The sequence below is a fragment of the Pithys albifrons genome, chromosome 11 (genome assembly GCF_047495875.1).
Source record: "Pithys albifrons albifrons isolate INPA30051 chromosome 11, PitAlb_v1, whole genome shotgun sequence".
In the NCBI taxonomy this organism is placed as follows: domain Eukaryota; kingdom Metazoa; phylum Chordata; class Aves; order Passeriformes; family Thamnophilidae; genus Pithys; species Pithys albifrons.
The window spans coordinates 18993089-19020361 of record NC_092468.1 but is presented as its reverse complement, the minus strand read 5'-3'; the positions used below and the strand labels follow the sequence as shown (position 1 = coordinate 19020361).

Genomic DNA, 27273 nt, shown 5'->3' with positions numbered 1-27273 from the left:
AGGGCTCTTCGCTGTTTCTCTTGCTTTCTTAGTCTTTTTTCTTTCCTCTTTTCATTCTTCTTTGCTTTGACCTCTGCTTGTTCTTCATCTCTTTCTCCCCCCAAGCAAACCCTCCCTTTTCATTCCTGACTTTCTACTTTGCTCCTCCCCTCACTCATTCTCTTCAGCATTGCAGCAATGGTAGTCAAAAGAAGAAAGGCACAGAATTATCTGTTACTAAATGGGTGGTACTGATAGAAAATTAGGCAGGAGGAAAAAAGGAATTAATTATCCATAATATAAGGGTTAAGATATAAGATTTTTCCCAACTAACACCAATATTTGAAGAAATCCTAAATTTGTGAGAAAAGTGAACATTCCTTCTTCCTTCATTAGAAGGCTCTGTAGCTATGCTGTTAGAAAAGGGAAGAGAGGGTCAAACCTTCTTTTTATCCCTGCTTTCTGTGAGTAACCTGCAAGGAGATTTCTTTTTTTTCACCCTCAAGGTTGCAGAGCATTCCCTGCTCCAATTTCTCTGCTTCTTAGGAAGGATGAGGTGTAATTGTAATCTGTTGCTTTGACACCTTTCTACGAAAGACAGGAAACAAGTACGAGGTATTATTGCTAGAAGGCAGTGCATGTAACCAGTCACTGGCTTAGAAGATCATCCATTAATTTTTGTTTTCTTTATTTTTAAAAAGGTATGTAGCTGATATGGAGAATATGCCAAGTCAACTGGAGATGAGTCAGCACAGGCGACACAAAGTGAGTTACTTTGGTTTTTCTTAAAGAAAAGTATTCACACTCCAAGTCAATTTATTGCAATATTACTACAATTACAAACGCAGAAAAGTGCTGCTAACGTTTTCTTAGGTTTTATGTTGGAAATGCAGCTCCATATCCACCTAGTGGAGAAGCAGACAGTTAAGCTACTCCCTGTGTGTAATTGTTTACCCTAAAAAAGGAAAGAACCTGGCCTTTACATGCTATTTTTTTCAGCACTGTCCTTTAGCAAAAGCTAATAACATGTATTTACACTAGAGTATCTATGCACACATTTTTTTCTTATGAAATCTTGAGAGTGGTGATAATGAAAAGCATTTCCCTTTGTAAATGTTTCGTTTTGAAAATACATCTGCATTGGCCTGAAGTTTCACTGACCACTCAGCAGCATAAATAAAGTTTTTGAGAATCAATTCTTTTCTGCTCTGTAGGTGAAACACACCAGACATTGCCTCAGTACATATGAGCAGATACTATTTTGGGGGGAATTTACAAATGTTTACAAATTAGGCAGAATGCTTATTAAGTCCAGACAACCTACTATCAAGTTCAAAAGGCAAATCCACCTGCAGTCATTTTAGTTGAAGGGGCAAGCAAGATGATAAGCAGATGCTTAGTCCTTCTCTAACCCCATGGAGTGGTTGGGGCTGGAGAGTGATCTGAAATTCGAGAGGGGAATTAATATGACATAGAGTTGGTGGCAGTGCCTTAATATGAAATATTGTGGACTTCCTTCTGATGTTTCGCTGCTACAAATGTAAGATTTGATCAAATACTGCATTCAATGGCAATGTTTGGATTGTGTTTATTGGGTTTTTTGTTAGGACTGTGGAAATTGAGTCATCATGAGGCTGCTCTGAAATGCATCCCAATACCAGACTGAAGGTCGATAGGATCATCTCTAGTACATGGGATGCTGAAGCAGGAAATGATCCTCACCTCAGTCTATCACAAAATGTGACTCCCATTTGTTATATGGAGTGTTCAGTGTAGACAAATCAATGAGTTTCAGTCCATGAGATTTAGCAGGTGTTTAGGGTTTCTGTCAAAAGGATGTGTTCATTGCTGTTCCTTGTCTAAAATAACATGAAAATATGAGAAAATGTTGAGACCTGAGGTCATGGTGTGAAGGAAAAGTTTTTCAGTTCAAGTTGGCAAAATAAATTATTTTGTCATAAAACATAAAAAATATCAAAGTAAAGTTAACTGTATCCTCTTCAGCCATATTTCTTGTCATGCTGTAGAAAAGCATGGGTCTTGATCAATTGATTTGGATATCTGGTTTCTAGTAATCATGAACGATCAAGACCTGTGAGATAGTGGCTGTCCTTCAAAATGCCAAGTATAACATTACAGAAATTATATTTTTGTAATGGATGCATTAATCAAGCACTATTAGATGTTTTTTGAAAGGTATTTCTGCTACTTTATTTATAAAGATGTAGTTTTGGATATGTTTGGAGTAGCTGGAACTAAAGCAGGCTCTCCTTTTGTGTGAAAAGAGTGGGCATTTTAATCTTACTTAGTGGAGGGCTAGTACTTGTTTCCCTGGTACTTCTTGAGGTGATGGGAAGACAAATTTTCATCATCATGAAGGTTCAAAATTAAACATTTTCTAGTACCACCCTTTCAGAGTGAGTGCTCAGATGTTGTAGTGATTACATCAGATGTCAAATTTGAAGTTCTGCATATATACTTTACTGCTAAAAGCAAAGTTAGCAGGATTACCTTTAAATCAAGACTTTAGTATTAGGATAAATCTTAAAATAGAATTAGAGTTGCAAATTAAATTATTTGGATCAAACACACTGAGTTGGGTTCTTTGGATAACACAGTTTCAACTAATTCTTTTGTGGATCTCAGTAAAAAAATAAGATACCAATTCCAAAATTTCATATCAAGGTGTCCATGACTCCTCCTTGTCACAGCCTCTTGTGATTCTACTTTACACTCTCTTCTTTCCTTTTTTTTGAATCTTGCAACTTTCTTCTGTCTCAATTTCTGGATATTGAGTATTCATTTCCCAGTACTAAGGGAATACTTACCTTGTTTCTGACTTTCTGGTAAAGTTTCAAGTTCTTATTATCTGTATGATAAGAGATAATATATTTATGCCCAAAGTGGTCATAAAATAGTCTGTCTTTGACTTAGATTTACTTCATCTATTCAAAGGATAAAGACTGAAACACAGGCTATGCATACAAAGTTGGCATTCATAAGCAGCTATGGTACCTCAAATAGCAAGCCTACAATGACTGCAAAAAGTACAATATAATTCTGCTGGCCTTAAGCCATTACCTTCAAATTACATATTATATTAGAATTATACTATCACCTAGGGACACTTAGAAGTCTACCTTAGATCATGCATCCAAATCCTGGTTTCATTAATAATAACAGAAGGGGTTGTTTTTTTCCTTTTCTTTTGTAGTTAGGAGTCAGAGTTGGGACATTTTTAACAATGTATCTGGCACTGAATCTAACTGGTAATATGGTTCAAGAGAAAACAGTGTCCTCTTAAATTCTTAAACTTTTATAGACCTTTCAGTGAAAAAAACTGAGTTATCCTTATTTTACAATATTTCTTTTGAAACTTTGAAGATCCTTATATTTAGCTTGAAAATATTTTGGTTACCTGGTATTGTGAGGGCATTTCACACAATGATGCTCAACAGAGAGCAGGCAGGCAACGTTTGTGCCCTTGCCCTTGGTTTGAGTTGCAGTCAGGAGGGGGCAAAATGAGTGGCTGTTCCCTTTCACCCTTTGGGATGTTTATGGCATAATCAGAGAAAATTTATCCAGCGTTTCATACAACACCTTTTTATTCCACTTCTAACATATGGGGGAAGTAGTGCCAAGGAGAAAGAGATACATTGTCATATAATAGGAGAAAAGCATTTTCATTTTCTTTTCCCTCACATCCTTTTGCTTTTTATGCGTCTTTAGTCTTCAAATAGCACTTAAGACATAATTGTCAGAATAGTTTTCTTTAATTATAATAAAAATCAGTTTTTCTAGATTTTTATAAGGACTTGTTCCATCAGTATTGTGGTTTTGGAATAACATAAAAGTTAGGTTGTCATGAATATGGCTTGTAGGCATGTCATTCACATGTGAGAGGTGTAATTGGATCTGTACGTCCTGAGAGTCTATACACTCAAAACCATAGTTAGATAAGACTTTTTTTTTACTTTGGATAAGACTTTTAGCACATTGGGCAATTAAGTATTTGTGTGCACTAAGTATGTGCTCAACTGTTTGTATAATTTCCATGAATAGCTGGTTGCACACATTAAGTACATAATTAATTAGGTGTTTATGTTATTACTGCTGTGGAAGCACAGCTATATCAGTTTGCTTTTGTACGAATGTGTGTGAGAAATTTTTAGGGTTTGTCAGACACATGAGTAGAGAAAGAAGAGCCAATAGATATGTGTAACTATGATCCATACAGAGTTGTCTTCATAAGTCAGTAGGTGCTATTTTAAAAATACTGCCTAATTGCAAAATGTTCAAGAATCATTTTCAACCAGCTTCATGTTGACCTCTAAATTAAGACAATGATTTGACATCCATCTTTAGCTCAAGTGTTTAAACCTCAGTAGCAGTTTTTGTGTACAACTCTGCATCACCAACTTGGCCACGAAGTTTTTGGTTTTTAAATGTGAAAACTTTATGAAGGAGACTGGGGCCCAAGCACTAAAGTGGGTGCAAGTTTCTTCCTTGTCCTCACTGGGCTCTGGATCAGGCTCATCAAACCCTGCAAAGGGGGAGGTTGCTGTACAACAGTTGTAGAGGCTCTTCCCCATGAATGAATGAACCGTTTACAGTTGTATTTTGTAAAGTGCGCGGTCGCCATAAATGGGAGGAGGGCGGGTTTTTTCTCTGAATTGGAGTCTTTGTGCTGAAATTTGTAGTTAGCACAAATATTCATCCTGCTCTGCTGTATAAGCTGAAAGGGCCCAGAGGAAGCTTGAAAGTGCCAGTCACACTGACATTTCACTCCTCAGTCCTTTGCCCTGATATTGTAACATCACTGTTTCTGGGCAAAGGCGAAACTGGGGAACATATCCAGCTCTCATGAGAAAACTTTTCATAAGTGATAAAATTCAGGGCTGAAATGGTGATGCTATTAATTTAATTCCCTGCTTCATTTTGTGTTTGTGAGTTTTAGGAGCAGGAACCTCACACAGTTACGGAGAGATGTGTGTGTTTATTTGTTGGAAACCAACACTGAGTGCTACAGTACTTAGAAGCGAACTATAATTGCTCTACACTTTTCCTCTTCTGGGGTGTACAGTACTCTGATCTTCATAATCCTGGGTATTGAGAAGCTGAATAATAGTCGTCTTGTTTCAAGTGAAAAACATCAATTGCATTTCTCCTCCCTGGCTCTTACCCTGGCAGTATTGCCTTGAAAAGCAATTTGCCTTTAGAAGCAGTGGCACATTAGTGTCCTTAAAAATTAAGATGATGTTTCATTAGTCCTTCAGATTCTGGAAGCAAGTCAGTACCAATACTCTTTATTTGAATATGTTATAAGAACATAGAAAATAAAAGTATGCACTAATAATGAGGTTTGTATATTTTAGATAAAAAGATGTACTTTTTGTGTGCATCATTTGTGGTGGAATGCTGCTTTGATCAGAACTAAGCTTCAGAATTAAGGTAGTGTAATGATCGTCGTCCCCATGGAAATGTACATACTCCTTATATTCCTATTTTTCTAGCCAGGATCTCACTACTTATTTTATTTCAGTATCTCTCCATTGGCATTTTCCTTCAAAGCCACATTAGAAATAACTAATAGACAAAATACTTGTACACATGATTTAGAGTACCAGAAACAAACAAACAAAGCCCCCCAAGTAATTGTCAGCCCATGTCAGCAATTCAGTTATTAGGATCACATAAACCCATGTCTTATATATTCCACCCAGAATTGTTTTAAGGTCCTTGTATGCATAGAATTTTGAAATATATTATTTGAATATAAAAGTAGATTATGTATTTCCCCTGTGGCTGGCCAAATGTCTTTCCAACAAAGGGTAAAATAAGAAGGCTATTTTTTTGTGTAAAAGAGTGATCTTTTTAGTCATGCTTGATTGCTTTTTCAGGACTGTCTCCATTTATAATGAGATATTCTTGGACTCATTTGAACCAGAAAGTTTAGTAAAATTGTTACATTTTTTACATAAAATACCTTGAATTATTTAAGCAGGCTCAGACTCAGTGTTTTTAAATGTATATGATATATATTGGATTTTTTGCTTCACAGACTGAGTATGGAAAAACATGGAAATCTATTTAGCATATTTACCAGAAATATTTGTTTTAATCTTTCATACTTGTCAGCACTTCACACTAATTTAGTCTTATCTGCTGCTAAGGAGTTACACAGTAAGGGATGCACTTGTTATTCAAATCCCTATTAATGTTTCATATCATAGTTTGGCAAGAAAGCTGTTACTGTATTGGGCTATGATGCAGGAAAGTTTTAATTATCTGTACTTTTCAGAAAACTTGGCCTAGGACGTGTGTTCTGAGAACAATGGTGTGAATTTACTTTTATCAGCTGTTTAAAATTACATTATAAAATGTGTTCTCTGATACTGTTCTTATACGATCTGATGTGCAATGAAATGTGCAGAGCTTGAGGAAAAAAAATGCCTTTTTATTAAAATCACAGTGCCCAGATAAAATGGCAGGTGTGCAATGCTTTAGAATTACTTGTTTGTAGTTAAAGATAAATTTCACATTACCTAAGTTGGTGTTTCACTATTGGAAAATACACAGTCATACTTCTATGCTTAGCTTGAGTCCAGTACTTCCATTATTCTGTGTTTAATGTTTTCAGTGTATTTTGTAAAATATTTCATTGTGATGTTAATAGAGCTTACTTAAGCATTTCTGTACTTTACAGGCAAAAAAAATCTCTATCAGTTGTAGATCAAGTACAAAACCCTCCAGTAATTCTTTTTCAAGTAGCAAGTTGTAATTCCAAATTTTATTTTGCGGTATGTTCTTCAGGCAGTATGAGAAGCAGCTCTTTTACTTCTGAACCCACAGCAAAAGCCTGTGTCCCATCTCTCCTGTATTTGTCCATTCTTTTTATAAGATGTATTTTTGCCTGTGGTGCTGAACTGAAAAAGTCACCCAGTTAAAATGTACTTACTTCATTTCCAAGTAAAAACAATAGTGTTTTCATGTCCGTACTTATTATTATTCTGAGAATGTACTAATTTGTTACATCCAAGATGCCGGTTAGTTTGGGCCGTGAAAGGGGCCCTGTGCCAGGCACTGCACTCGCTCAAAGGGCCTCTTTCATGGCGAGTGGTGGGACAGAAAGTAGCCCGCGGTGCGTGTGGGTACGGGCAGGCAGGTTGCCAGCAGAGTCATCCTGCTATCAGGCTTTGCTGGGCTGGGCTCTGAATGAAGCTAAAACTATGATTTCACTAAATGTCGGCATGGGCAGCCAAATTTTCAAGCCACTGGTGCTCCAAGGAGCAACTGATAAATGTTTTATCCCTGCGGGCTGTAGTTGGTGTTGCACAAGGATTTTGCATGTGCTCAATGCATTATCATTCTTGGCATTAAGCTTAGATAATTGTCTACTTACATTGAGCCTGTAATAGCAAAATACAAGTGAAGAGGCATGTTTTACAAAGTAAAACTATGAAATAGGTTTAGCTATCTTACTATGGATTTTTTTTTTGTTCTATCCTACTAAATTTGAATGAGAATGAAGTATGATTCTATACCTTAATTCTGCTCAAACCAGGGTGGTCTCATAATTTTGTTTTACATGCATGACATTGCTTAAGGTCATTAGTTGTAAATCTTAGTATAAAAAGACTGAAAATATATTCAGTACTTTGTAGTTACCGAATACATATTTAAAAGCCTCTATGAAAAGTCGGGACCTACATGGCAGATTTTCAGTTGCTGAATGGTCAATTTAATGATGTAGATTAGCTGTATCTAAACAGTAAATGGAGATAGGCTGTTGCAAGGCTTTGATGAATCTCTCTGATGCATATCCCAGTTGATCAATTTTCTAATTTGAGATTAGCGTTCTGCCTTTCTCTCCTAATATACCCTCTGGTTACATTAGTTTTGAAATTTAAGTTAGACCAGGTATAACTTAATTTACTTTTTGTTGTTGTTGTGCTGTAACTAGTCTAAAAAGCACAAATTAAATTTTAATTTGGTCTTCCTCTTTTCAGTGGTTAATGTAATGGCCTGATTTTTTCAGTCATTTTTTCATAGCATTACCTGACTTCTAATTAATTATTTAAATTACATTTGTATATTTAAAAAGAGGCTAACACACTGCTTTAAATGTTTTTAAAAGTAGCTTGTATTCACAGATTTTGTTAAATTCAACCATTAAGTGTTTAGCAGCTTAAACTTTAATAGAGAAAAATTACTGCTTTATCACATAGATAATTACTCCAATATCTGTGTATATTGTTGCAATATCTGTCTGTAGTACAGCCAACTTTATTATGTTATAATTTCTGTTCATAAAGTATCTATTGAGCAGAGGTTGGGAGCTTTTATGTAAATAGGGGTAATATTTAAATAATTTATTTACGAAAAATCCCTTTTATTGCTCATGTTGCTGAAGTTGAAGTAGTTTCTACGAAAGTGTGAATTACTTTTTTTGGAACATTTTCAACATGAAGGCTACTAGCGTCAATCCATTTAATAAAACACTCTCTCAAGCACATGCAAATCTGAATACATTATCAAGTATACAATTAATTTCATCTTTACAAATGCTGTGTCTTTAACACAGAGAATGATTAAATATTTGTAATAAAACAGTTAACTCTGGTGGTTTATTGCTGTGGTTTGCAAAACTGCATTGAACTACTTTCTTTTCATTCAATTGACGGTGGAACAAACATTTCTTTAATAAGGATACAGCACATTCTAATTTTGTTGCAGAAGCTTAGATAAGGATCAGGCCCCTCTGAATCACTGCTTTGACCTATGACATTGAAAGTGCTGAAGCTCTTTGGCAAAAGAAGAGTTAGTCATTCATTATTATGCACAGGACTTTCCAGTTCTAAAGGGGCTCTGTGCTTTCTCTCAGATAGACTTTGTTTGTTGGAAATGAGAACTGTATTTTGGCAGTAAAGGACAAGAACTGAAGCAACTCCGCAGGCAGACTCATTATGACATAATCCTTCATTAATCCTTATTCGCTATTAATAGATCATGACAGAAGTTTTGCTTTGGTTGACCATCTTCACCAGCAAGCAATGAGAAAGCAGCAATAGATAAAGAGCCAAATAATAGTTCCAAGCTCTTCTTTTAGGACTATCATTTTATTTACAGTTTTAAGGAAGTGTTAAAGTGTGTTACCTTGGAGAAGTTAGTATGCCAAGGGATCTGTTTCCTGCAAGTGCAGCCTGGCCATGTATCTTAGAAATGTGATTTATCTATTGGAAAATGGATTACTTATATCACTTACCTGTCAGATAAATACACTGTGAAAATTAAGTGTTGATTGAAGACTTGCTGCAGGGAAAATGTAGGGAGGGATGCAAGACTTCTGTGTGCAATGGGGGTGGCAGATAAAAGGGAAAGGACTACAGAATGACAGTGTAAGTGGCATGTGAAATGAATATAGCAAAATTTGACCCAGAGAAGGAAAATTTGAGAGCTTTTTGTTTCAGAGAAAGCTCTGGAGAAAAACCCACAACTGCAGAGTGTTTGGGAATGTGTTTTTTGTAATGGTTACAAAAATTATTGTATTACTTGTTATTTAAAAAACCCAAACAAACAAATATGTAAGTTTAGAATAGTGAGTTTCATATTTGCCTGCTGTAGCAATTTATAGTCCTTGGGCATTCTAATGCTATCACAGGTCATGGAAAAACAAGTGCTGAAGAAAAACAAGTAAATTAAAGGTGGATTGTTGAGCCTTGACTAAGTTGGGCCTAGTTCTTGTTAGAGTTGGATTTATTTGCCTTAGATCTTGACTCTGCCATGGCATATAGAATTTCTAGGTTAGTTTGCTTATCTGCTGAGGTGTTCCTGTAAAGCTGCTGATGACAGAGTAGGACACTGGGTTTTATTATACAAATTAGGCTTTGTAACATCTATTAATATTGTCAAATGTAATTTGAATATAAGCCAAAATTTAATTTCTGAAGCAACTCTCTATATTCTACAAAAGCATTTATTAATTTAAACCACAGTCCATTTAAGCCATAATGATCTGTGATATTAAAGTTGTTTAAGAGGGTAAACCAGACTACCTCCACTACCTTCTGTGAGCTATGCTGATTTACATCCATTGTGAATTAGATCCCTCATTTTATTACATCTTCTTATGCTTTGTATCTCTTTGTTATGGTATATGCTGTAGTATCAGCTTGACTGGGGATGAATGGTGTAGAAAATCCCACTGTTTTAGAAACTGAGTGGAGAAGATCTCTTTTTTTTAACACAAAAAGTGTATTGGATCTTTGAAGCACTTCCAGGATCCAATACCTAGAGATACAGGTGAGGAAAACAAGGACATCTGAAAATATAAAAATTACTGAGAGAAAATGTTGTTTACTGTTAGCAAGACACTATTTCATGCCTGAAAGTCTCTATATATTATTCTTTTGTGTAGTTTCTTAACATCCTCTCCATACTATTCTGAAAGGTATGAAATATTACTAGATTGTTTGGTTATTCCATAGGGAAGGTTCATAGTTCAAATACAGGAGATAATGCAATATTGGTTAACAATTTATAATTTCTATTGCCATTTAGTGTAGTACTTTACACAAACAAAAGCTCTACACTTCCTACAAACTGTGAAAAATTATTGGCAAGTGTGTTTTTTCCTCTGGAAATAGCATTAATTACCTCAACTTTTCAGCTGAGAATTTTGAATCTTATTTAGGCATAACATGACCATTCAGATACAGGGTTAGAGAAGAAACAGGAAAACATAATTCAGAATTTCTGAAATGTTTTTGTGGTACTCTTGTTTTGCACTTCTTTGGGAGCAAGCACAATAAATCTTTTGAGTGTAGTTTTACTCCTCTTGTGACTCTACACATGCACATATAAAATACCGATTGCTTTGACACTGGGTGTGGTTACACAGAGGCTGTTGAGTGTTCAGGTCCACATTAAAGCTCCCTGCTTCAGCACATCTGGTTTTAATAGTTGTCTTCTGAAGAAGAGATTTCTGATAGTAGGCAGCTCTTTAATCCAGCAGACAAAAGGCATAACAGGATGTAATGGAAGGATGCTGACATGCCAAATTCAGTCTGAAAATGAGATACCAGTTTTTAACATAAAGAGTAATTAGCCATCAGTGACTTAACTAGCAACAGGTTGGACCATCTATCATACTGAACTTTAAAACTGAAATATCATGTATTCATGTAGATATTATGTCTTGAATGTAAGTAACAAGTTGGAAGAAATATGTGAACTTCCCCTCTAGTCTGTTACGTGTGGCTTTCAAATTAACTATTGTAGTTTTCTGAAGTTCAATCATCATTCATAATTTACTGTTATACTACTGTATATGATTGAGATTAAATCACCTCTGATTGCTGAAGGTTCTGTGGTAAGCCAAGGGAAAAAGAATTATTCATCATGTTTTCAACTATTCAAAAGTAGTGGCACCACGCTGGCTTGTGGCACTGCCACACTTACCCTGCACTAACCTGAATAGCTGCCAGTGTCTATAAATAGTAACCCTATATTGTCTTTTGCATTTGATGTCCTTTTGACATCGAAATCATGTCTTTGGAAAAACCTATTCTCATTTGTCCCAGCCTCCTTATTAATCTCAGAAATAGGTGGGTTCAGCACACCCAGTCAGCCATTTTCCTCATATGGCACATCTTGGTATTCATCTTCCCACTGGACATTGTGGCAGGATCCAGGATGTAAGATAGGCATCTGGGTAGTATGGGTTTAAATATTTTTTTTAAAGTTAGAATTTTTTTCAGAAAATGAGGTGGTGGATGTGACGGATTGCAAACTGAATGATATCATGCTGGTATGAGATAAACAATATAATGGATTATGTTCAGGAAGTTATGAAACAGTTAGTTGTTCTGTGCTGCTTCTCACAGACTTAAATTAGCAAGAAAGTTTCTGGTTAGAAAGAAAGAGGATTTTTCCAGCAGTACTAATATAGTTTACCTGAAGATTTAGGAACTCACTATCATTACAAGCCTTTTGACAGATTAGGCAAACATCTGTCAGGAGTGACATAAGCACAGAAGATCCAGCTTTTTTCAAGTGAGCTGAAGTTGAACAGTAGGAGGGTGAAGAAAATATGAAGGTCGGACTACTATTTTAGGTTTCTGCCAACCACCCTCTCCTTGAAAAAAAACCCTGTTTTTTCAGATAGTCCTTAATATCTAGATAATTCCAGGATCTTTTGGGCTGTCTCTCTGTATGAGTCAAAGGAGCAGCATAACCTTCTCTATTCTACTTCCAGGAGAAAGTGACTTTGATAGAGGCATTAGTTATGGCACAGTTGCAGGAACTTCCAGTTAGCCAAATAATGTTGGCCATCACTTCAAGTGGAATGACAAGAAGCTCCAAGATCTCTGACATCTCTCCAGGACTGTTCTTTCTAGCAGTAACTATAAAAGTAAGCAAATTTGGCAGAGCAAAATATAAGAGACAAAAAATCCTGTTAAGCATATATTATCCAGAAAGCTTGTGGGGTGGGACGACCAGTTATCAAGTCTGTGAGAAGGTGATCACCTTCACAGACAAGGTGATCACCTAAAGTCATGGGAGACTTCACCTTCAAAGTCTTAGACCGGTTTGCATGGCACTGGTGTGGCTCCCCCTTACACAATAGCAGCAGCGGTCATGGAATTCTCATTTCACTGTTCACATTTCCCCAGGGAATGGAAAATGGACCTCTGGAGGGACATACACTCCCTAATATTGGAGTGAGAAGAGGTTTCTCATCTGAATCAAGAGAGGGTCTTTTCCAGATTCTGGAGGGAACAGGGCATGGCCATGAAGCTTGAACTTAATGAAATATGGTTTGTTCATAGAGAAGCTATTCAAGATGGCAAAGGAGATGACCAAAAAGACCATCTGGACTTCAAAATATATTTTTCTGCTTAATATTTTAGAAGTTCAAATTGCCACCCATTAAAATTCCTGCAGATATTCATCAAAGAACAGTGTACTTTGGGAAAAACTGTGTATATATACATCTATAAATAGCCCTCTGCTTTTATTCTTTCCTAAACCTGCAACTAACATAATGGAAGCCTCATTGCTGGACAGGGAAGCTCAATGGTTTTGTGTTCAGAGAAAGGATTATAAATGTGAGATTTGGAACCAATGTGTGATTTGCTGGTCCTGGGAAACCTTGGTGCAGCAAACCTTAGGAGATCTGATATAGAATATCAGATACCAGTTTCCATTCTAGAGTACCTGTCCACTCATCCTTCAGAACATCAGACAGGAATACTTACAGACACTCTAGGTGGGAAACCATCACAAAACAGCATTGTAGATTACAATGACTGTAAAACAGCTACTTCTGCAGCTCAAATGAAAAAGACCAAGTTGTTTTTTTTCTTTTTGTCTTTGTTGTTTTCTTTGGTTTTTTCCTTTCATATAAATATATATATACACACACATATACAGATATATATACCTCTTGTGACAGCTAACAGCTATAGACTGAAAATGCCTATTATGATACTTCTTGACCTGTCTGTACTTTTTGATTCTTTGAAAAGACAGATAAATACTTGTCACATCTTATTTTGAATTCTTCATACCTAAGGTAGTTTTGCTTCCCAGTGGTGCCACCTGTTCCAGACTGTCATTCTGAAATGCTGTGTTTTATTCTGAGGCATTGGAAACTGTCTCTCAGATCTGGTTTTAATATGCTCAGTGAAAAGGTAATCAAGTAGGTTAGCTGTTGCTTTGGGATCCTCATATGGAACAGATGTGTTCAATAGATCAATCAACTGTGAAAAAGAAGTTTTTGATTCTGCAGTAGCTGAGGTGTTTCTGGGTGTAGTGCATACAAGATTCCATAGCCTGCTTTTTTTGGTTTGGTTTGGAGCTTTTGTTTTGTTTTAGCTCCCTTTTAGTTTGGCATATCTGTAGATTTATGACTGAAGGGAAACTCAACCATGACAAATATATTCTATTGTTTTTATACCATTGTAGAAAACCTGGGTACTGACAGAGTGTTTGCTTTCTTAATACTGCCAGGCAGAGTGATCTCTGCTTAAAGCTCGAGAAACGTGACAGCGTATATAGAAATGTCGTATTGTATGTATATGAACTGTGAGGCTCAAACTAGTTACTGTAAATAGGTTCTCTCTAACTTCACAGGGCAAAGGATTTCTAAGACTCTTCTGATTCTGTTTCTGCTCACTTCTCTTTTGTCAGCTGTAGACGGCAGATCCTTATTATATTTGTATCAAAGCAGTTTTCTACACAATGCCAACCAGGATCCAGCACTTGTGTACTAGACTCTTAAAAAAGTGCTTTGGTAGATGTGGCAGTCAGTGCTGTTCATTACCATAAAAAGTATCACTTCCCAAGTGTAACTCTTCTACAGTGTCCTCAGACAGTTACTTTTTGGCTTGGCTTTTCTGCTTGTACCAATATATGGAATTATAGCTGTCTATATACAGTAGAGAACCTAAGCATCCATACAAATTCTAAGTAAGCTGCCTATGTGTAAATATAGATGTGTGTGTGTGTGTGATTGGGCAGCTGGTAAGTGAGTTACTACTTAATAGTTTGATGGCAAAAAGTAGAGGGTTTATATGTAGGAAGAGGTCTTTCTTTGGCACTGGAAGGAGTGACTCTGATTCATTCTAGGCTCTGGAATGGTGTGGGTGATCCAACACATGAAATATACTGAATCTAGGTATTCAAAGGAAAGTGAATTGAAATTGCCATTTTTCGTGACAGGAGAATGAGTTTGGTATAGTGCCAAGTAAAAAACAAATATGTGCAGATTTGTTCAAAACATCTGCGAATAGCATAGAAACTTCTGGTGATTTTCAGATTCTGAAAGGAAAAAAACAACAGCCAGAAAAACAGAAAAGAACACAAGTAATTGAAAACATGTGATCCTGGGTCTTGAGCACAGATTTAATTAAGATCTCTACCTTCTAGTGCCTTTGCCAAACGGTTTTTGTAAACCTTAGGCAAAATTTGTTGGCTAGTCCACATTTGGAGGCACAGGCATCAATTTTCATGGTACAGAGGGAATCCCTTTGTTCAGAACTATGTTACTTCAAATGAGTATTTCATTAGGGTGAATATTTATGTAAATTTTGGATATGCTCTATGTACTGGAAAAACTCTTCCTGAAAATATGCATCGCATCAGTAATGAGTTGTTGTTGGGTTTTTTCCCACTGCCTTGTACCGTTCTTAGAGATGTAAAGCAACACATCTTATGTTTCCTCCCCTTTCTGCATGCAGAATAGAAATTACAGCTACAGCTTAGCTTGTTTTGCCTGTGGATCAATGCCAGAAAGCAGTTTTGAAGGTGTTTTAAAATGAAGACATCTGGCAGCTGGCATACTTACAATTCATTTGCCAAAGACAAGTTGCATGCTGTTGGAATTTTCAATTGAAGGTCACACACCAGGTAAAAATCAGTCAGGTGGAGCTTGTGTGTGGTGAACCCACGCACTTGAAGAATTGTTGGCTCAGGGATGTGTGGGTGGGCTAAACTGTGAAGTATATTTGTCTAATTTTTCCACCTTAAAATGTGAAACCCAAAGCTAAAAAGAGATCAGTAAAGCTGAGAAGGAATCACAAGGCTATGATATTTCAGTGGAACCACCATCAATTAGTTTGAGCAGAGAGTGCCAAAAAAAAAAAATTGGAAAGACAAATAACAGAATCTGACATAATGTTGGACAAACACTCTACTGTCAACTGAGTGGTCACACACTTTTTGCTCTCATTTTTTTCTGTAAGAAACAGCCTGGAGGATTATTTGTACACAGCTTTGTACTGACAGTGAATTAGTAACACTGTGTCATTGTGCATTCAATGATTCAGTGACAGCTCTGGGACTAAGCTGTTTATGTTAATTGATGTTTAATGGTGTTACTGCAGTATGTTTTACCATTATAAACTTTCTCTCCATCAGTATGGTTATTTACTAAGATACTAATATTTCAAAATCAAGGGATCTGCACCCAGGATGGCTTTCCATGTGTTTACATGGAATATACATGTCCTATCTGTGTGACATGGGGAAATCTTGTTTAGTTTTATTGCTACAAAAATAAAAGGAGGAGGTCTGAATTCTTTTCTCACTTAAACCTCTTTTGTATTAATAGATATGATTTGAATATACATAAAAAGGGAAAATCTGGAGGAAAATCACATCTAGGATGCATATGCTGCAACATTAAAAAGTACAACTGTAGCAGATTTCTTCTGTGTTTTGCTGGATGAAAGTTTTAATGTGACACTTTAGAATGCTTTGCATTCAGAACTTGGTTAGAAATAGATAAACCTATAAATAGCCTAATTCCTTGTGAAAACATTTTGTACAGTGTTGGGTTTGCTGAAGGACAAGCATAAGAAAACCTATCTTCCCTGCTTTTTCTGAGAGGAGAAGTTCAGTAATGAATTGAGCAGCATTATTTACTTGGTGGGTCAATACTAGTGCTCGTCAAGCAGTGGAGAGTGTCAGTGGTTTCTTCTGCTTTGTAAGTACATAAAAATGTAGTTTTGACGTATTTTACCCCAAGCCGTTTGTCAAGAACAGAGGTCCCAACTATTCCCTATAAACCTTTTTCTGAAGCCTAGCCCCTAAACTCCCAGGCTGACTGAAAAGGTAATTTTGTTTAGACTGAGTTTCTGCACAAGTGAGAGAAATAACGGATGCCTGATAAAGGTATGCAGGGCAGGAACACAGACTTTTCTGCTTTTAAGGGAGTTGGTTGTAACTGATTGCACTGCAGTGTGGACTCATGGCTAAAACTGAAACATTCAGTGGGGCCAAATCCCACTATACTGTTATGGGAAAAAAAATAATAGAGGTAAGTGCATCTCTTGAAGCAATTTTTTGTCAACAGAGAGTAAAACTATGTGAAAAAAAATTTTTAAAACTCTTTAAATCTGTTTTCTTACTAGGTAAAACTCAAGGTGTACCCCTTTTCTTTCTTCCACTAAGTTGTGAGGTGCCCCTCTGATGCTCAGACTTTAGACAGCTCAACTTGACAACAGTCCCTATGAGGTGTCTTTTTATGTCCTTGTGCAGCTTGCAGGTCAAAGGGAACCTGATGTGTCTGAAGCCTGGAGCACTACTCCAAAATAAGTCTTAGATACTTGCTAATATGAATTAATTTGAACCAAAGACACTGGTGTCAGAACTAGGTGTACAAAAAACAGTGAAAATTTTCACTTCTTCTGGAAAGGTACTATTTAAATTGTGTAAATGTAACATAGTGTAAAATACTGAATGATTTTTTTGCTTCATGTAAGAGGGAATGCAGAGTCTAAAGATGAAATATGAAACTGCTTTGAGATGAGGATCTAGAGAAAATGCTGATGATTTGTCACAACTGTTCATCACTGTACTAAACCTGTTTTGTTTTCCTGCTCAAATTCCTGACAGATAATGGCAATCTGACATTCTTACTGTTTTCATTTTACTGCAAGAAAGATCTACAGATAAGGGGCTGAAACCAAGTAGTGTTATTACATTGCAAGGCTCTTAGTCTCTTAAGATTGATTTCTTGAGTAACATAAGCTGTTTCTACTGCAGTCATGTGAATATTTTGAAGTTACTCTTGCTTAATGTGAAATTCCATTACTGGTTGAAAGGAGCCCATGGTTATGCTGCTTAACTACCTCCAGGCATATGAAATGGTGTTCCTTGCCCCTATAGATGAGCCCAGGGAAATTATAAATATAGTGGGGGGCACCCTCAAAATAGTGCACCTACGATATTGTTCTGATTTGATTCCAAATGAAAGATTTTGTTAGTTCACCCTTGGCTCTCAGGTGACAGCTGGTACTCTGTGATCATGTCCCAGGTCTGTTATAGCAGAATTTTTCTTCACTGTTTCTTGTGGGAGCTGGTTGCCTAAGCCACTCTGCTGCCAGATTTGTTTTGCTGAAAAATGATCAGCATGAAAACTCTTGGTTCTGAGGATCACTTCACCTTGGGTGCCAGTAGATCCAAAGTTAAGCCTCACTGAGTATCTTTAAAAGCTCTGTGTAGACGAGATACTGCTTCAAGTGGTATATTCATAAGGATTGTTTTCATTATCAATTTCTGAAGCTTTAGGGATGAGAATACTGCCCTCGTGTCTGTGTTCTAATTATGCTGAAATGTTAGCTATAAATTCAGTGTTTTTATTCAAGCCTTTCCTTGGCATAATGATGTATTTGGCTTAGTTATTGTTTCTGTTAATTCTAATGCCCCCTGCTGCTGAGGAAATGGCATGTACTTTATAAATGGAATTATAAATATGTTAAAGGATACAAATTGGAGTCTTTTAAGAATAAAAGTGGATAGTTGGGGAGTAAGGAGTAATGCTGTATTAGAATGCAATAACCTCTTCTGGACAAAACAGATCCAAACACATACTGAAAACATAGTGAGATGTAACTGTAACCACACAACTACAGTGGGAGTGTGCATAAACATGTGTATGTATAGGAACCAGTTTTTATACATTTCTGGCAATAGAGAAAAGAAGGATTAGGACAAGTAAATTTTAGAAGAAGGTAAAGAATCATCACTGGAAAAGACTGTAAGGTGAAAAACGCAGAATATTCACAGACTTTTCCTATTTTTCTCTTTAGTTTGCTGTCCTTTCTCTGAATACCCTTTTTTTCTGTTTGTTTCGTTTTGGGGTTTTTTTCCTTCCTTGAGACCAAACCCATTCATGTCTGGTAAAAATATGCTACTGTAATGAGAATGAAGAGTTGTAGTTACAGACTTTGTGGGTGACGCAAGTTTTTAGGTAGGGAATTTTTAATCACAGAATTTGCTCCTCAGAATTTAATAATCTGGACAATATAACATGGTTTGAAAATTGCTTGACAAACAGGCTACAAGCAGGCACTATCCTAAGTCAAAGGAAGTGAAGACTATTTGAACAAGATGGGATTTTCATAAAGACCTTGAAAAAGTATTTCAGTATTATTTGAAGATGAGGAAACATTCAGTAGCATTGTGAAAGAAAATTAGGGCTACCATGCCAAGGTAGAAAAACCAGTAGAATGCAGTGGATAAATATGGTGTAGATCTAAATAAATCTCAGGAAGAATAAAATTTTGCTGGAAAATATTAATTTAAATATAGTAAGAAAATTGATTCACTAATGAATATTCATTGGGAGAGACAATCCTGGAAATGAAGCCAGAGAAAATTATGTGTGGATAGCAAAGAAACATAGAGGTCAGCAATAAATTTTGGATAGTACAGTGCAGTACTCATATAGAGTGGTCATCAGAAGAAAGCCCCTTGTAAGTAAGACTGTATCATATAAAACTGTCAAAAATATAAGGAAAGAAGTAACTCATCTATTTTTTAAAATATTTTTAACCTATCTTTATTTTTAATCTATTTTAACAAAAATTCCTGTATTCCAATATCTCATTTGTATTTCTCCATTCATAGCAATACTTGAAGTTTGTCTTATTCCAGTCTACATCACAGATATCCACTTGCATTGGGTTCTCCTCTCAGGAGGTGTAGAGACAGGAACCCGCGTACCCCAGGATTAATCTAGTCCTGACATAAGAGCTCCAGTAGGATCAGCATTATTTCCATTGTTGTGTATAAAAAAATACTAACTTTGTAACCTTTTGTTGTTTAGTGTATGAATTTCAAACACTCAACAAATTCCCCATATTTAGAGTCTTTCCCACAGCCCTATTCAAAAAGAAACTAATATATGTCTCATATATGCACAATGGATGGCTTGAAATAGAATTTGTGTTCACTTGACTGAAAGTAAAGTTATTTATTTTTTAATTGTAAAATATATTACATTGACAATACTCAAATTGTAAGCTGAGCAGTGAAATAGATTGTAATACAGTCTGGACTTGGGTGAATGGAATTTTAAGAGTTCACCTGTTTTGCCATTAATTCATGGGGAGGTGTTTTTTATTTTTTTGGGGGGGGGGGGGGGGGCGTCCCCCCCCTTTTTTTTTCTTTTGGCAATAAAAAAGTAGCCAGGAGAAGGAGCATCTCATCTCTGATCCAACTGATCTCTTTCAAAGAGGCAGGGAGCATGTTCTTTTCCACATCCAAATGGCCACTACATGGTGTGGAGTAAAGGACAGCCATGGGATATGGACTGCCCATTTGCCTGAAAATAGGTACAGACTTAGACCTATCTCAGATACAGAGCACTGTGGAGAAATTTGCACCTTCAGCTGAGGAACTACCCAATCAATAGCTAAGAAACATCTGAAAACCAAAGTAACCTTCTTTATGAAACTTAGTTATGTGTTTGTTTTCTTTTTTTAAAAACACACAGTACACATTTCCTGAATTATACAAGAAGAATTCTCATTAATCTACCCTAATCTCTTACAGTCCTATGAAATATCAGTTCACTTCCTTCAGTTTCCTGTTTGTAAATGGACTTCACTGAGCCTGACAACTGAGCATGACAATCTTATCATGTCTGGAAATGATAATTTGTTTTCTTATGAGCCTCTCCAATAGGTCACTCAGTCCATCTCCAGAGAACAAGCATGTTAAGCTGCCGGTGAGATCCGCAGGAGCTGGGCAAGTCCTGCACTGTTCTCCAGGCTATCCTGGCCTGAGCCTGGTGGCACCATCAGTTTAAGAGGGATTGTGAGTGGCTTGGAAATTTGGAACCAAATTCTACTTACACGTTCATCACCTTACTCATCTGTAACAAACTTCAAGGACATAACTGAGGACATACACTGACTCCGTGTGATTAACACATACACAGCTTATTCCCAGGTCTTATTGGAGAATTTTCATGATCAGTATCAGAAAGTTTGGATAACTGGATCTCTGCAGTATCTTTACCATAGAAATTTTCTGTTGCAAGCTGCCATGCTCAAGTATGCATTTCTTTTATGAATGAAGGTCTTTTGTGCATCAAGATTAAAATCCTCTGCCTCTCTGCTATGAAGGGAGGGGTGAAAAATAATCTCTTTGAGAGTGCAGTTCATGTAAACCATTTCTTTAAAAACAGAGCCCTTAAATAGCTCCAAGTACATTTCTGTGTACGATACATAAATGTCCACTAATTGCATGAAGGGAGAACTGAGATTCCAATAGCAAATTCTGTAAAAAGTAGATATACAAAGAAAAGTGGAAGCATCTGTTTAATATATACGACATTAGAATTTAATTTTACCTCTGCGATGCTTTTGTGTAGCTGCAGTGTTACAGAGGAGCACATAAGCATAGTAGTGCAGTGTCAGCAGGTGCATGCCACCAAATTACTGCTTTTAATTTGCATATTCATCTGCTAAGAAGCATGTCATTATCATATCAAAGGGATACTAAGCAACATCTAGCTTCGAGAGATGTGGCATAGTTTCAATACGAGCAATTAATGCAAGATGAGGACTCTCTTTTTGTCATGTCTCCCAGGGCTAGCTGTAATCGGGCTTATTATTGGATACCAATAAGACTGAGGTACCAGTTGGCAGAGAATGACAGAAGTACAGAAAAACAGAGCTGTGTGAGGCGTCTTAACTACACACTTGATAGCAAACCAATTCTCTGGTCACTTTTTGAAAACAAAAACTGCTACTGTCAGCTGAATAAGTCTGATCAAAGATAAACATTATACGCAGCGTATCTTTAAAGGGAGACGAAAAAGTTATACTAAAATAGGTTGTGTTTTTCATTAAATTAATAAGTAAAGCTGAGTAATGAAATATAGAATCAGGGTGCTTAGAATTCTATTTTTTTTACAGGACATTATTTTTAAGTGTGCTTTTATTGCAAAGATCCTTGTTGCAATAGGTCACTGCTCTGTGAGACAAAGAGGGTAGATGCAGATCATACATTTGAGAAGGATGGCAGATCTCATGTCACTGTTCTGAGTGAGGCATTGTGCTTTCTCAGCACTCACAAATAACAGGAAAGTAGATGAAGTCTAAAGTGTTGAACAAACTAGTAATCAGAAATAGTTTCCTATGGGTAAAGATCACTTTCTCTCATGGACTGTTTTGAGAGAATATGCCAATAAAAAAATGCTCCTCAATGAATGCAGATATGTACCTAAGGACATCTTGGGTCAGTCTGAGGCCTGCTGTGCTCAGCATGTCCAATATGTAGGGAGAGGTAGAGGAGCAAGGCAAACATACGAAGATGTTTCCGTAGAGTATCCTCTGAGCTTCCACCATTTGGCAGTGTTGTCCTAGAACTGTTTTGACATCTGTGTTCAACAGCTGTGGGTAAACTTTGGGAAACAGTTTATACTCTGACAAAGACAAATGGGTCCGAAAATGTGATTGATGGCAGATTCCTCAGACTGGTATTTCAGAGGGACAACTTTAGCCACGAACTGAGTAATTACATTTCAGATTTTGTTCAAGAATATTTCTGCCATCATCTATCTCTTGTAGTTTAGCTCTTTTGAAAAACATAAGCTCTACAACCATCAAAATATGGTCAGTTTTCATCTCCGCAATCTGAGGATCTTATTCATAATGCTGAGAGTTTATTGTTGCCTATGTAAAAAGAATCCTGAACTGCATTGACCAGTTTCACTTTTTCAAGGAGAGGGACAATTTTCCCCTTTTTGTTCTAGGACTGACTTCTTTTGATACATACTAGATGTGTAGGAAGTCCTCCTTTGCCTCTTTTAGTATTTATAACTCCCTTCTTGCCACTGAGAGAGATTAATTTGCATCAATTATTTCTAATAATTTCAATAGGACGAGGACTTTACCCTCTTTGGGCACTATTGAATTGGATTCATGGCTGTAGCTGCCCCAGTCTCATGATAATAATCAGTTGTTAGTGGCAGTTAGTCATTATATTGTGGGAATGAGAAAGCAGCTGTAATGTTTAAATATCATGATTATAAGGTTAGTAGTAGTCTTTCATGATTTATGCAATTATGTATAGGTACAATGACATGTGCTTCATGTTAGCAATATGAATACAGATAAACAAAAATGATGTGCCACATACAGGATATAGTGGCTTTTGTCATCTTTTTGAAACAACTTTCATTGTGTTTCATAGCAGGTGTTAATAGTTAGCATTTTACAACATATCTTGGTACACTCAGTGTAAGATAATTTCATAGTCCTTTACTGTCTCACTGGATTAACTGGATAATCCGAACGTTGGCATTTCTCTATATTTAGAACCCTTGGGAATTGACTGTTAAAAAAGTTTACTGTCTGTCCTATCTATAATAGTGATTGTCATGTTGTGATTCATATAATGGTTGACAGTAGCAAATTAAAGGGACTTACAATTTCTGTTAAGAATCTCTGTGAGATCTTGTAAACTGTATCAGTGTTTCAATGGTTCCAAAATCTCATAGGCAAAGCTGGAACAAAAAAATTTCAAAAATACTTGCACTGTTTTCATTTTTTATCATTATATAATTTACCATTGTGGTGGAGTAAAACAAAAACTAAAGATCTATATATTTTGAAGTAATCATAATAATTGAACCTTAAATGAAAAAAAGAAAAAGAAAATCTAGAGGTAATTTAGAGTTCTCAGCTAGAGTGCACCAAGGACATCTCACTTTCTTTTTGCAAAAGAATCTCTGAAGTGTCTCTAGTGGAAAAAAACAAACAACCAAGCAAACCAAGCAAACAAGCAACCAAACCAAATAACACCTGTGTTTTTCCAAAGCAAAGTTCTGCCTTATCATAAATCCTGATTGTCTAATTTTTTCCATAAGTGATGAAAAAGCTTTGTTAAATGAAAAACTACTGTTACTCTCATGAAAATATATGGGCTTCTCACCTGTGGGCTAAATTTTTCTCAAGCTTTTAGAGATGTGAATCCCATGCTATAGCCTTAATCTAGATGTTTTCATTCCAGCAAAACTTTTTGTATTGAAGAATATTTTATTGATGGGGGGGAAAAAAACCCTCATAATTTGGTTTTCTTGTTAAAATTTGCAGCTGTAATTGTAATTTGGAAGAAGGATATCTTAATAATATACTTGTTACTTTTCAGACTTTGCAGTTAAGGATTTAAAAAGTGGTGCTGAATACTTTATACTCCTTTAAGTAAAAATTATTTAAAGTATTACTGAGAAAACTGGACAACCTCTTTCAGTCTCCTACACTGAATCACATTTGTCTGCATTCAGTCTTGCCTCTCAAGTTACTTTTTAATTGGATGTAGAGAAACTGGTTTAGTTTATTTTAGATAAGCATTAGTAATTAGGTAATACAATAGTAACATTTTCAATTTCTCAGTTGGAAGTTTATGTTGTTATTTCTAATGTCACTCTTGTGTACAACATTGTACATTAATTTCATTCCTAAAATTAAATGGAGCGTTGATATGGGCCATACTTTCAGCAGCAATTTCTCTCCAAGACCGAAGATACAGTGTGAAATATATGTAATTTTAGCAGGGTCTGTTTTTCCTGAGCATAAGTCTAATCCCACAGTACAGTCAGAGGCCATGGGGCTGACTGTGCTGTGGTGTTGGTCATCCTGTTTGATGAGGAGAAGGAGCAGATTATGAAATTCATCTGTGAAGTGTAAGAGATGATTTGTGCACATTTTTCTGATGCATTCTTTAATAGTGTGATAGAAGGGCTAAACAGAAGCAGATAAACTCATTTCTCCAATGACATGTTAGACTTCAGGGTTGAAGGAGGAGAGCCCTGACTTATAAGACCAGAACCCCATTGCTATGATAACAGTAAAATATACAGTAAATCTAAGCTAGATCTGTCACTGTAACATTCACCAGCCGTGGAGCATTTTCCTTACAATCCCAGACCAGAGTATCTCTCTGGTGCCACTAACATGGTCTCCCTGTTTAGAGGGATGGTTGGCTGGAGCCAGGCCATCCTTACATGTGTCTTTCTGTTCTCTTATGGTCCTGTCCTGCCTGGCAGTGAGTATCTTCAGCTCCCTTTGATGATTTCAGTGAGAGCTGGAGGACCTCACAGGAGGGTTCTTGATGTCTTGCAAGATCAGACACTGATAATTGAATCGGGCAAGACAGTGACACAAGAAAATGTTGTCTTTCCAGTCTTACTCTGTTCAAGTCAGACAGACTTTCCACAGCATGTGTGTAACTGCCCAGGGTCAAATCCTACAAGATGGTACTGAATATTTGCAGTTGTCACTTGCTTCATTACGAAGTGAGAGCCCTCAGCCAGTAACTCGACTGGGTCTGTTTTGTTATTCTTCGTTATTTTTTACCATGAGCAAAACTCTTATTTCTCCCCAAATCTATTGATACAAGTATTTTTTCTTGCAGAGATCAAAGATCATCTTCAGAGTTGAACAGAAGTGACACTACAGACCATGTAGTATCAGTTTCTGTTATGCATAAATAAAGTTTCACATGCATTTACAAAGTAGCAGAATTTAAGCAAATTATAACCCCAAATTTTTCGCAGATTTATTTAAAGTAGATGGACAGTAAATGCTTTGAAATAATAATTTACTGGTTAAAATGAAAAGATTTATGTAAGAGTGAATTAAATCACATAGTTTTAGACATGATCTCTCCAATACAAATGGAATTACTATAAATAGACTGTGGTTACACTGCCAAGTAATGCGTTCAGTTATGCCAGACTAATAACTCCTCAGCGATGTGTTAATCTACATTGTTTTAATGTCAGTAAATGTTCTAATCGGCTCAAATGTAGCTTGTGGTCATAACACAATGGCTGACTATGAAAAGTACATTTTAAATTACCCGTTTTTATTTAATGTTTGCATTTTTATCCTCTATATAAGATATAACAATGCTTCTAATAACTTTTTTCCTGTAACATGTCTTTGCTAATTCTGCATGGTAAAATCATCTGATTTTCCAGTGTCAAGTGTTTTTCCACTTAGTCTTTCATGTATGAACTTGTCAGTTAACAACTGAGAACTTGGTGATGATGAATAAGGTTGCATATTTTCAGTCTTCTCCCTCATTGTCTTTTCTGTCTAACCAAGACTCAGCAGGTGAGACTTCACTCCACCAATACAAGGCTCTTTTTCCCAAAGAATTATCTTCCTGCCAGCTGTGTCCTGCTTTCAAAAGAGATGTGAAGCCATTCTGGAACTTGAGACATGAGTGATTCGAAGGAGAAGAAGCCAGAAACTGCCTCTGCTGTGATCATTACAAATCACTCATGAATGAATGCTCAGAGATACTTAACCCCTATATGACTTCATCAGTTGTTCAAGCATTAATTCTACCAGTGCACTGATGACTTTATTCACAGTTTGCAGAGAGCATATTGAAACCCTTAGCTGAAGTGATTTAGTCAAGGCTGTGTATTTGACCAAGCCAGAGATAGTGTTAGATCCCAGGAGTTCCTGATTCTTACACATAGACCTTTATAGTAGTGGAAAAAAAGGACTTAATGACTGAACAGACACATGGAAGACTTGCAGCCCTCTAGGAGACTTAGCCAATCATAATGTGATATGGATCATTTTGAGTCAATACTGAATGGAATAGTTATATGACAAGATCTTATTACCTGCTGGCACCATAAATGCTAACAAAGCTGTCGGCACTAGTATTAATTTCTGGTATTAATTTATCTGCTGGCACCATGTGTGGTAAGTTTTGTAAAGAAAAGCCAAACCCAGCCTGAAAGCATATTGTGTTTTTCTTGGGAAGGCCAGGATTGCCTGTCTTTCTCATATAAACTGGAAAGTCTGGAGACTTCTGGGGACTCTTTTTTTTCAGTTGTTGTTTTGGTTTTAGTTTGTTTTAATTTTATTGTTTGTTTGGGGGTGGGGGGCAGGGGGGTTAAATGTAAACTGAATGGAAATATTCAATATAAGAAGCAATAAGAAATGAAGATCAGGTGGTTCTGTATGAGAAAATTACAAGACTGAAAGGGATGGATAGTAGCTATGTGAACTGGGGAAATTAAGTATTAACGTATATTATTTGAGCCAATGATAATTTATTGGCTTTTCCAGCACAAGACAGTCTCCTCCTTCCTTCCTTTCCAAGCTCCAAAACAATTCTATCAGTGTTGGAGTATAGAGGCAGTGGAGCAATGTTAGCCAATGTTCTGAATGAGTCCTCAGAAGAGACAGAGGAGGCAGCCCACGGTCTGCCAGAGGGGACTGAGTGTTGATATCCCCAGATGCCTCAGCAACCATATATCTGTTTATATGATCCTATGTTTCCTGATTAACTATGAACTCGGAATATCTGTAATCCTTCCTCCATATCCCTTTTGTTGGGAAAATGTGAAGTTGTCCCCAGATGATAATGCCTGTCAGGTTTTTCAGGTTACCATAAACTGAAGTTGCTTCATTTTCTTTTGTGAGTGCATCCCACACTCCTCTCTCCCTATTTACCAAACAAGTGATC

General features: G+C 36.5%; 1 long non-coding RNA gene across 1 annotated transcript in view; it reads left to right on the top strand.

The window, feature by feature from the left end:
• Window positions 1–686: 686 nt before the first annotated feature.
• LOC139677068 (uncharacterized) overlaps window positions 687–27273 on the top strand; it is a 143752-nt gene continuing 117165 nt past the window's right edge. Inside the window, exon 1 of the long non-coding RNA XR_011698768.1 lies at window positions 687–744. This is a non-coding gene — a long non-coding RNA (uncharacterized lncRNA). The remainder of the gene's footprint in view (window positions 745–27273) is intronic.